Source organism: Ceratotherium simum, chromosome 33 (genome assembly GCF_057802395.1).
Source record: "Ceratotherium simum simum isolate JZ-2026a chromosome 33, ASM5780239v1, whole genome shotgun sequence".
Lineage (NCBI taxonomy): Eukaryota > Metazoa > Chordata > Mammalia > Perissodactyla > Rhinocerotidae > Ceratotherium > Ceratotherium simum.
The window spans coordinates 15497418-15506443 of record NC_141932.1 but is presented as its reverse complement, the minus strand read 5'-3'; positions in this window follow the sequence as shown (position 1 = coordinate 15506443).

Here is a 9026-nt window from a genome sequence, read left to right as displayed (position 1 = left end):
ATACCATTTATTTTCCCCGAGAGAGAGAAGTGCTCTGAGGAGTCCTTCAGGCCCCCAGGTGGAGTTCAGCCAGAGAAGCTGCAGCATTCCCGGGCAGGCTGGGTGTTGGGGTACCTGGTGCTGCAGCCCAGGGGTCCACAAGCCCGCCCTCCTGTTCCTTAATTTGCAAGAAGGACTCACAGAACTCAGGAAAGCCCTTATACTCATGGTTACAGTTTATCACAGCAGACACAGAGATTGAAGTCAGCAAAGAGAAGAGGAGCGTAGGGAGGAGCCCGGGAGACCAGGCGCCGGCTTCCAGCTGTCTCTCCCAGCAGTGTCACGTGACGACACGCAGAGTGTCGCCCACCAGGGAAGCTCACCCAAGCCTTGTCTCCAGGGTCTTTATTGGGGTTGCTCACGTTGACTGCCCAGCCCACATGGCTGACCTTAGTCCCCAGAGAGACTAGCCGGTGCCGTGTGGCCCAGGGTCCCCAGCATAGGTGACATGTCACCTGGTATCGGCCACCTGGAGTGGCCTGAGGTCCCCAGTAAACAAGTCCCTCGCCAGGGAAGATGTTCCCAGGGCTGAGGGCCCCTCCCGGGACCTGGGCCAGGAGAGCCCTTCGCTGCGCAGCAAACAACCCTGGAGCTCACTGGCTTTACCGCGTGCGTATCCATCCGCCTGTCTCAGTTCCGTGGGTTGGGGGGCGAGGCTGTGCTGTTCTCACTTGAGTCTTCAGCATGGGTGGCCACGTGGCATCTGAAGGCTGGCCTGGCCTGCCGTCCAGGGTGGCTCACTCGCATGCCTGGCGGTCGGTGCGGGCTGCTGGCGGGACCTGTCGCCGGGGCGCCCACGCGGGGCCTCCTTGTGGCTTGGGCTTCTCACGACGTGGCAGCCTGGCCCCACGAGGGAGCATCCCGGATGTCCAGGTGAAGCCGCAAGACCTCATGACCTGGTCTCGGAAGTCCCAGTGGGTCACTTCGCCGCGTTCCGTCCATCAAGCACGGCGCCAAGGCGGAGCCAGATTCAAGGGGCGGGAAGCAGCCCCCAGCTCCTCTTGACGGAGACACTGCAGCCCTGCCTGCCACGCGGGGCCTCACCACGATGCTGACAACCCTTCTAGAGGAAGTTTCTTAGTTATTTGAATTTCTGATTAAAAGTAAATTTATTGTTGATCTCAAGATGCTTGGAATTAACTTTAAGCCCAGAGATGCAGTTTTCCCTTTAGAAAGAGGCCCACAGCTAGCATTTGATTTGTCAGCTGCTTGGCTTTAGATGTGAAGGATGACTCAGTTCCAGATTGCACGCTGCTGGCGTCCCCTAGAAAATCCTGATGGTTTCTTTTTAGCTTTTTATTTGGAAAAAACTTTAAACGTAACAAAATTTGCAAGAAAGGCACAAAGAACACCTGTGTATCCTTTACCCAGATTCACCTATTGTGTGTGTGTGTGTGTACGTGTGTATATACACACACGCTTGTTTCCTGAGCCATTTGAGAGTAAACTGCAGCGTGTAGGTCATGGCCCTTTAACCACTTTATCCACCAGGAGAGTTCACGTTGATCTGACACTTGTATTTGAGTCCACCGCCTGTGTTCCAGTGGACCCAGTGGACCCAGTGGACCCAGTGATGCCCTGTGTTACATTTATTCGTCCCCTCTCTTTAGTCCCCTTTAATCTGGAGCATTTCCTCAGCCCCTTTGTCCTATGACATTGACATCTGTGAAGAATACGTTCCTTCCCCATCCCCTTTGTTTGAAGAAGGTTTGTTTGGCATTTGTCTGATGTTTCTTCGTGATTAGACTCTGGGCGTGGCTCTGCAGCTGCAACAGTACGTGAGTGATGCACTAACAGCCCTGTATTTGTGATAAATGTGGCAAATAATTTTCTCCCAGTCTATCTTTTTTAATAATTGTGGTAAAAACACATGAAGTTTATTGTTGGGGAAGAGGGAGAATCCCTCTCCGCCCTTTCCCTTAAGGTTCTTATGGCTGGCCAAATCATTAAAAGACAGGTTAGCAGGAGAAAACAATACCAAGTTTAATAACATGTATACATGGGAGAAACCAGGGACACTGAGTTTCTCCACAAATGGTGGAGATTTTCATCTTAAATACTATCTTCAGCTAAAGACAAAGGAGGATGTTAGGGGGGTGGGTGTGGTTTGGGATTTCAGAAGGGAAGAAGACAATTTACATGGAGAGGGAAATGTAAATGTTTGTCAGATAGTTCTTTGCAGGGCCACCTATAGAGAATGTGGCTGGAGAGACAGAAATTCTGGTAATCAAGAGTATGTAGATATAAGGCCTCTCCTTCCATCCTGATAAGAGTTTCCACAGATAAGGTCATCCCCCCCTCTTCCCACTACACAGAGGGAGATACCTTTACAAATGTAAATATTTGGTAGATAGAAATTCAGTAAGAATGGGTTTAGCAAGGACCCTGCCAGTCTGTCCATACCCAGAGTTAAATTCCTTTAGGCAGTTAGTGGGGGAGGTCAAATGTCCATCAGAGAAAATAAGGTAAAGAGACATATTTCAGGGTGGCCAATTTTGATCTCCCACATTATCATAGCCCAATCTTTTATCTTCAAACTTTGCTGGTGGTGTTTTTGCCATGCCAAAGTTTATTTTCATGAAAGCAAGTGTATCGGGTTTTCTTTTGTTGCCTCTGGGAGTGAGTCAGAGTTAGAACCTTCCCCCGCCCCCGGGTTTCAGGGAAAGGCCCTCAGGTTTTCTTCCGGTGTTGGTACGATTTCATTCTTTACTTCCAGATCACGGGTCTATTTGGTGTTTATTCTCGTCCATGGTGTGAGAGACCAATCTCATTTTATCTTTTTCCAAGTGGCTATCGGAGGAAGTTTTTAAATGAGAATAGAAGCCGATTCAGGAGATGCTTCGAGGGACACGGAAGGTACAGTGATCAAGATCTTGGTCAAGTTTATTGTCCTAACAAAAGTCAAGAACAAAGAAAAAGTTTACTCACAACAAGAACTGAAACTGTAAACAGATCAACGTGGTGGAGGTGGGGTGGGGGCGCAGAAGGGACGTAATGGGGAGGGACATCCCTTGTGGGGTGAGAGATCTCTGAGTCAGTGCGTTTGAAGGAATCAGTAGGGACACACAGGAGTCAAGGTCTGAGGTTAAGGGCAGTTAGCTGAACAAAAAAACAACATCTAACTTCTAAAAGGGAGTTTGACCAGGAGATGCCCATGGAAACAGGTCATTAAAATCCAGGGATGCTGAGATGGGGGACACCACCCTGGTTAGAGTCACCAGGCTGGGGACACAGAAGGCGCACGGGTAGGGGTGCAGGAGACGCTGAGGTCAGGTGTAGACACCGCGATGTCTGATGGTGTCACAGGCCACCAGAGGGCCTGGGGTCTGGGCAGGAGTGGATGCGGGGGTCCCTGGAGTCATGGGCATGAATGAGGGGGCCTGAGACCCCCCACCACCCAACGAGGGCCTGCTAGAGTGAGGGATGGCCGCACAGGAGAGGCCAGAGAACTGGGAAGGGTCTCAGAAGCCTCCTGCCCCTGCTGGCCGCAGTGGACCTAGGCGGCTGCCCCACTGGACAGAGCCGGGACTCGCAGGCAGCCGGGACCTGGGGTTCTCTCTCTGTGTCTGCCTTTCTCTTGGTCCCTTTCAAGCTGTCTTCTCTCATGTACTGCCCCCCCATATCTGTCATTGGCTGTGATTAGGTCACAGGCCCAAGCCCTGGCCACCAGGGGCAGGCAGAGATTCCCCACTCTCCGCAGCACAGGGGGGGACCTGCCTCCCACCTGTCAGGGGACATCAGCTGCTTGGCAGCCAAAGTGACAGATTGCCCTGCCACACAAACACACACACACACACACACACACACACACACACACACACAGCTCTGCCCCTGACAGATGGGGTAACTGAGCCTGTGGGTTCCTCCTCTGCTCATCGCCGTCCTGTGGCCCTGTCTTAGTAAAAGCCAGATTCTTACAAGGCTCCTTGGTGTTCTGGAACCTTCCAGGCATGCCTGCCTCAGAGCCTTAGCACTTGCTCTGTCTTTTTCCATTTTGCTCTTTCTCACCTGCTTAAACATCTCCCTCCTGCCCTCAGGTCTCTGTTCAGAGAAGGCGCATGGTGACACCCCCTCCTCCAGCACTCCCGTCTCCCTCCTGCCCCAGCCTTCCTCCAGAGCCCCTGCCAGCTTCCAACACGCTGTATCGTTTGCTGGTCATGTTCCCTGCCTGTGTCCCCAATACAGGGGCCCCGTCAGCCCCTGAGGGCAGGGACTTCTGTCCTCAGTGCTAGAATCGCCCCTGGCACAGCGGGTGTGCTGGACAGAATGAATCATCACCTGATCCATGTGCCAAATTGCTCTCCATGTCCTGTTGCTGCCCTGCCTTCAACAGCTGCTTCGTGTGACAGATGGGGGAAAAAGGCACAGAGAGGCGAAGCCACTTGTCCCGGGGCACACAGCGTAAGCACGGAGTCAGGATTCGAATCCAGGGCTGCCTAAATCCAGAGTTAACGTAACCACAAGGCTGTAGGCCCAAAGGGGAGCCAGCTTGAGGAATTTGAAAGCGAACGTGGGCAGGAGCAGTTGAAGCCGGGGAGTGCCCGGACGGGTGAGGGGAGCACCCAGCTCTGGCCGAGTAAGGGGGCAGCGTCAGGTCCCAGGGGCCTCGTGCTTTGCAGCCTGTACGTTAAAGACAGGCGGCCGGGGAGAAACGGGAGCCCTCGTGCATTGCTGGCGGGAAGGGAAGATGGCACAGCACTGTGGAGAACCGTATGGTAGTTCCTCCCGAGGGTAAACAATTTCCACTCCTAGTATACATCCCAAAGGAGTGAAAACAAGTATTCAAACAAGAACTAGTACGCAGATGTCCATAGCAGCGCTATTCACCATCGCCAAAAGGCAGAGACAACCCAACTGTCCGTCACGGCTGAATGGATTAAAAAGTGTGCTAGCTCCATACAATGGAATATTAACTCAGCCGTAAAAAGGAATGAAGGTCTGGCACGTGCTACAACAGTGAACCTTGACAACATTATGCTAAGGGAAGACGCCAGACACAAAAGACCACATCATGGTGATTCCGTTTCCACGAAATATCCAGAACAGGCAAAGCCATAGAGACAGAAAGATCAGTGGTTGCCTGAGGCTGGAGGGAAGGGAGAATGGGGAGTGAGCTTAATGGGTACGAGGTTTCTTCAGGGGTGATGGAGATGCTCTGAAGCTAGATAGACGAGACAGTTGCACACCATTGTGAATGGACTAAATAAATGCACCTGCACTGTGGCTCCCATCTGGCTGTCTAGGTGGCTGCCCTCCTGTCTCCCCATGTTGGCCCCAGGTGGGGCTCAGCCATCGCCACCCTGGCCGAGTTTCCTTTGCAAGATGGAGGGTTGATGGTGTCCTTCCCCTGTTCTAGGCAACTCCATGGCCCCCAGTGTTCTCAGGATAAACCCCTAGCTGAGCCCACAAGGACTAACTGGCCCAGTCTGGCCTCACCTTGCCTCACACTCCTCACCCCATAAAGCTTAATTCAAGAATTTGGGTCTTGTATATCTCTATAGCTTATTTTCTTTTTAGGCTTTTAAAAAAATATTCAGCACAGCGTGCTCTGTCTATCTGCATTCGTTTGGATATAAATATTAAACATGGGGGTGGGGGGATGCACAGAATCCATAAAATTTAAAATGAAACCCAACTGAACATTTAAAAATAGTCCATGGTAGCTGGAGAAATAAAGGAGGGCAAAAAATAAATTTGCGGTGACAGTCATGGCCCAGCGCCACTGATCTGAAATATCTGTAAAAATGCAAATAAGAGATGCAAGTAACAAACCATCTGCCCCAACTCGGTCAGACACCCCAGAGTTCCTTCTGAGTGTCAGCCCGGGAGCCAGCACTCACGAAGCTCCTTGTAAATCCTCCTGCGCACTCAGGCACACCTTCTGATGCAAACTGGAAAGGCTGCTCTGGGGCGAGTCACCTGCAGGACGGGAGGACAGAGACTACTCAGCCACTGTCATTTTTCTGCGGTGGAATACGCTTCGTCGCCACAGCCTGCCAGCCCTGAAGAAATTCAGGTCTATTTTTTCCTCGGGCTTCAGTCAGCAAATACTTTCTTACAGTCTCTATGCAAAACTTAAAACGAATGCCTTGGGAACCATAAAATGCAATAATTTGATTAGAAAGAATGAGACCCTGGACTTCCAGGTGAGCAGAATCAACAGAAGACTCTTTTTAAACAAATATACCCCTTTGGGTCCATCTTTTTATTCCATGATATCCTTTGGTTACCAACTGTCTATGAAAAAAGTTGTTGAAGAAGTGAGCATGTTCACAGAAGATTCTGTTTCATATTTTCTTTAGGATGACCGTACAGCTGTGTCCTCTGGTCGGAACTCTTATTTGTGTCTATAGACTCTTATTCAAGCCAACCTCTTCCCACAATTTTTTATACTATTTAAGAAATACCTTTCCCACCATAAAATATAATACTTGCCCAGTGCAGATGCCCCAAAAAATACAGGAAGGAAGACACTGGGTTCCATTGCCTCCAAAGATGGCTGCTAACAAGTCGTCCCTTGCCTGTAAGTGCGTGTCCCTCCTCCCACTACTAGGGACACCCTATTGCCCCTCCCCTTGACTCTGGGAGGGACTCGTGACTTGTTTTGACTAACAGAATGCACTGAAGTGAGGCTGTGTCAACTTCTGGCCTAGGCATTACCAGGCCTGGCAGCTCTCACTCCTGCTCCCTTGGAAACCAGCCGCCATTTTGGAAGGAAGCTCAACTTCACTACTGAATCATGAAAGACCACTTGGAGGGAGAGAGGCCACATGGAGGAGAACCAACCCAGGTGTCCTGGCCACCAGCCCCAGCCCATCACCAGCTGACTGCAGCCACAGGTGAGGCCAACAGAAGAGCCACCCACTGAACGCACTGAGTCATAGCAATCATTGCTGTTTGAAGCCGCTAAGCTCTGGCTGGTGGTTATGCAGCAATATGTGGGTGAAGCTGACAACCCGCATAAGCACCCCAGCCCGGAAGGAACCCTGCTAACATTTTGATGTAGGTTCTGCCAGATATCTTTTTCCTGTACACATACATAAAGTTAAAAACTTAACGACAGGAATATGCAGAGTCTACAAAATAAACATCTTGGCGTTATTTTTACGTTTTGGGGAAACCGTCCAAATGACTTTATTGTGCCAGGTCAGTGCTTTGGCACACAGCTCCTCCTTTTTAATAGTCATGCAACAGTCCATAGAGTTGGCAGGAAGTAATTAAACAGCTGTAGTTAAACAGCTGTGTGTGTGATTAACATTGTCAGCTGGAACCTGGTGTATCTTGATCACAACCGTATCCACCCACGGCAGCTGCTCGGTTTGATGGATGGATGGATTGATAGAAGAATAAATGAATGAATGACTGTGTGAATGAATGGCAGGGATGGTGCTGCCAAAGGCTGCCTGACCAGCTATTCAGAGTCTGGGGTTTGAGGTCTGAGACAGCCTGTGTTTACTTCCTGTCCTGCCACTGCCCAACCGTGTGGGCTTGGCAAGACCCCCCTGCGTTTCTCCCCACCAAGCCTCAGGTTTCTCATCTGGAAAATGGGTATACTAATAGCATTACCCAGCTTCCGCATTTCTCCAGTCTCACAGGTGTAAAGTGATAGCTTTGTGTTACTTTATTTTGTGTATCTCTAATCTTAATGATTTGGGGCATCTAATCACGTGCAGAGGAGACTTTGATGCGTCCCCTCTTCTAAACGTCCTGTTCGTATTTTTGCCCATCTTTCTATCTTGCTTGCCTTCTTTTTCTCCTCGATTTGCACGAGTCCCGTGTACATTTCTCATCATGTAGTCCCCTCGTTTAGTAATTTGCCATGACCTTATTCCATCTTCTGTGTCTCTGTCTATAGTGACATGTTAACAGAAACCCTTAATTCTGATATAATCAGTTTCACTCGCGTTTTGCCTAATGGTTTATATTTTCCAAGTTTCGTTTAAGATGTACTTCTTCCTTGCTCGGCATCCCCAAGCTCACCAAGATATTTCTCTGGGTCCTGGTCTTCCAAACATCATGGTTTTCGTCTAGCATAGAGCTTCTCGAGTCCACCTTTGTAGGCAGCGTGAATTAGGGATCAATTTTCGTTTTCTACATATATTTACCCAGCTCTTCCTGAACCACCCGCGCCTTCACACAGAAACCTCCTCTGTCGGTTATCTGTCCACATGTTTAAAAGCACCAGCACCGGGGTTCCCAAACCATGAGCCAAGAGAGATCTTGCATTTTTGAGGGAAACACAGCGACATCTGTCGGACGCAGCGTGAACTACCAGCTCAGGTAGTTCTCAGCTCCCACCTGAACTCCCCGGCGGTCCTCTCGATGACGTCATATCTTGGTGATGCTGCGTCGTCGTTGGTGGCGGGAATAAAAAGCGGGTCCTGCGCGACGATCAACGCGGAACCGGAAATGAGAGGGGCGGTGTTCAATCTAATCCCAAGGTTTGAGAAGTTGTGCAGTGCCCAACAGGCACACACGTCCTGTTGGTAAATAACTATGCTTAAGAATGAAATTAAAATATTACTATTTCTTTATATATATATATATTTTTCAAATGGCTGCTAAGTTGTTAGTACATAAGTACTTGTCAGGTTGTTAGGACCTAACTAGATAATAAACAAAACCGTTGAGTATTTTTGGGGGGACGCCTGGAAAAACGACAGGAACATTAACAGCTGTGCACAGAACAAATCTGGGGCTCTGCGCCCAGGGCCCGGGGATTGAGAGCTTCTGCTCTGGGGTCAGAAGACCTGGGTTTGCAACCTCGTTTTGCCACTCTTGGGCTTCGTGCAACTTCTTTGTCTGTAAAATGGGAATCATAAGAGTTATGGAGATTAATGACAAAAGCTCGTGTAAAATTCTTAGACAATTCCTGGCATGTTGTTAGCAGGCAATAAATGCTGGCTTTATGAAATTATTTCTTTGATTAACCAAAATGGAATTATTCTATATACATATTCCCACCAATGGCTGTTTTCTTCACTTAG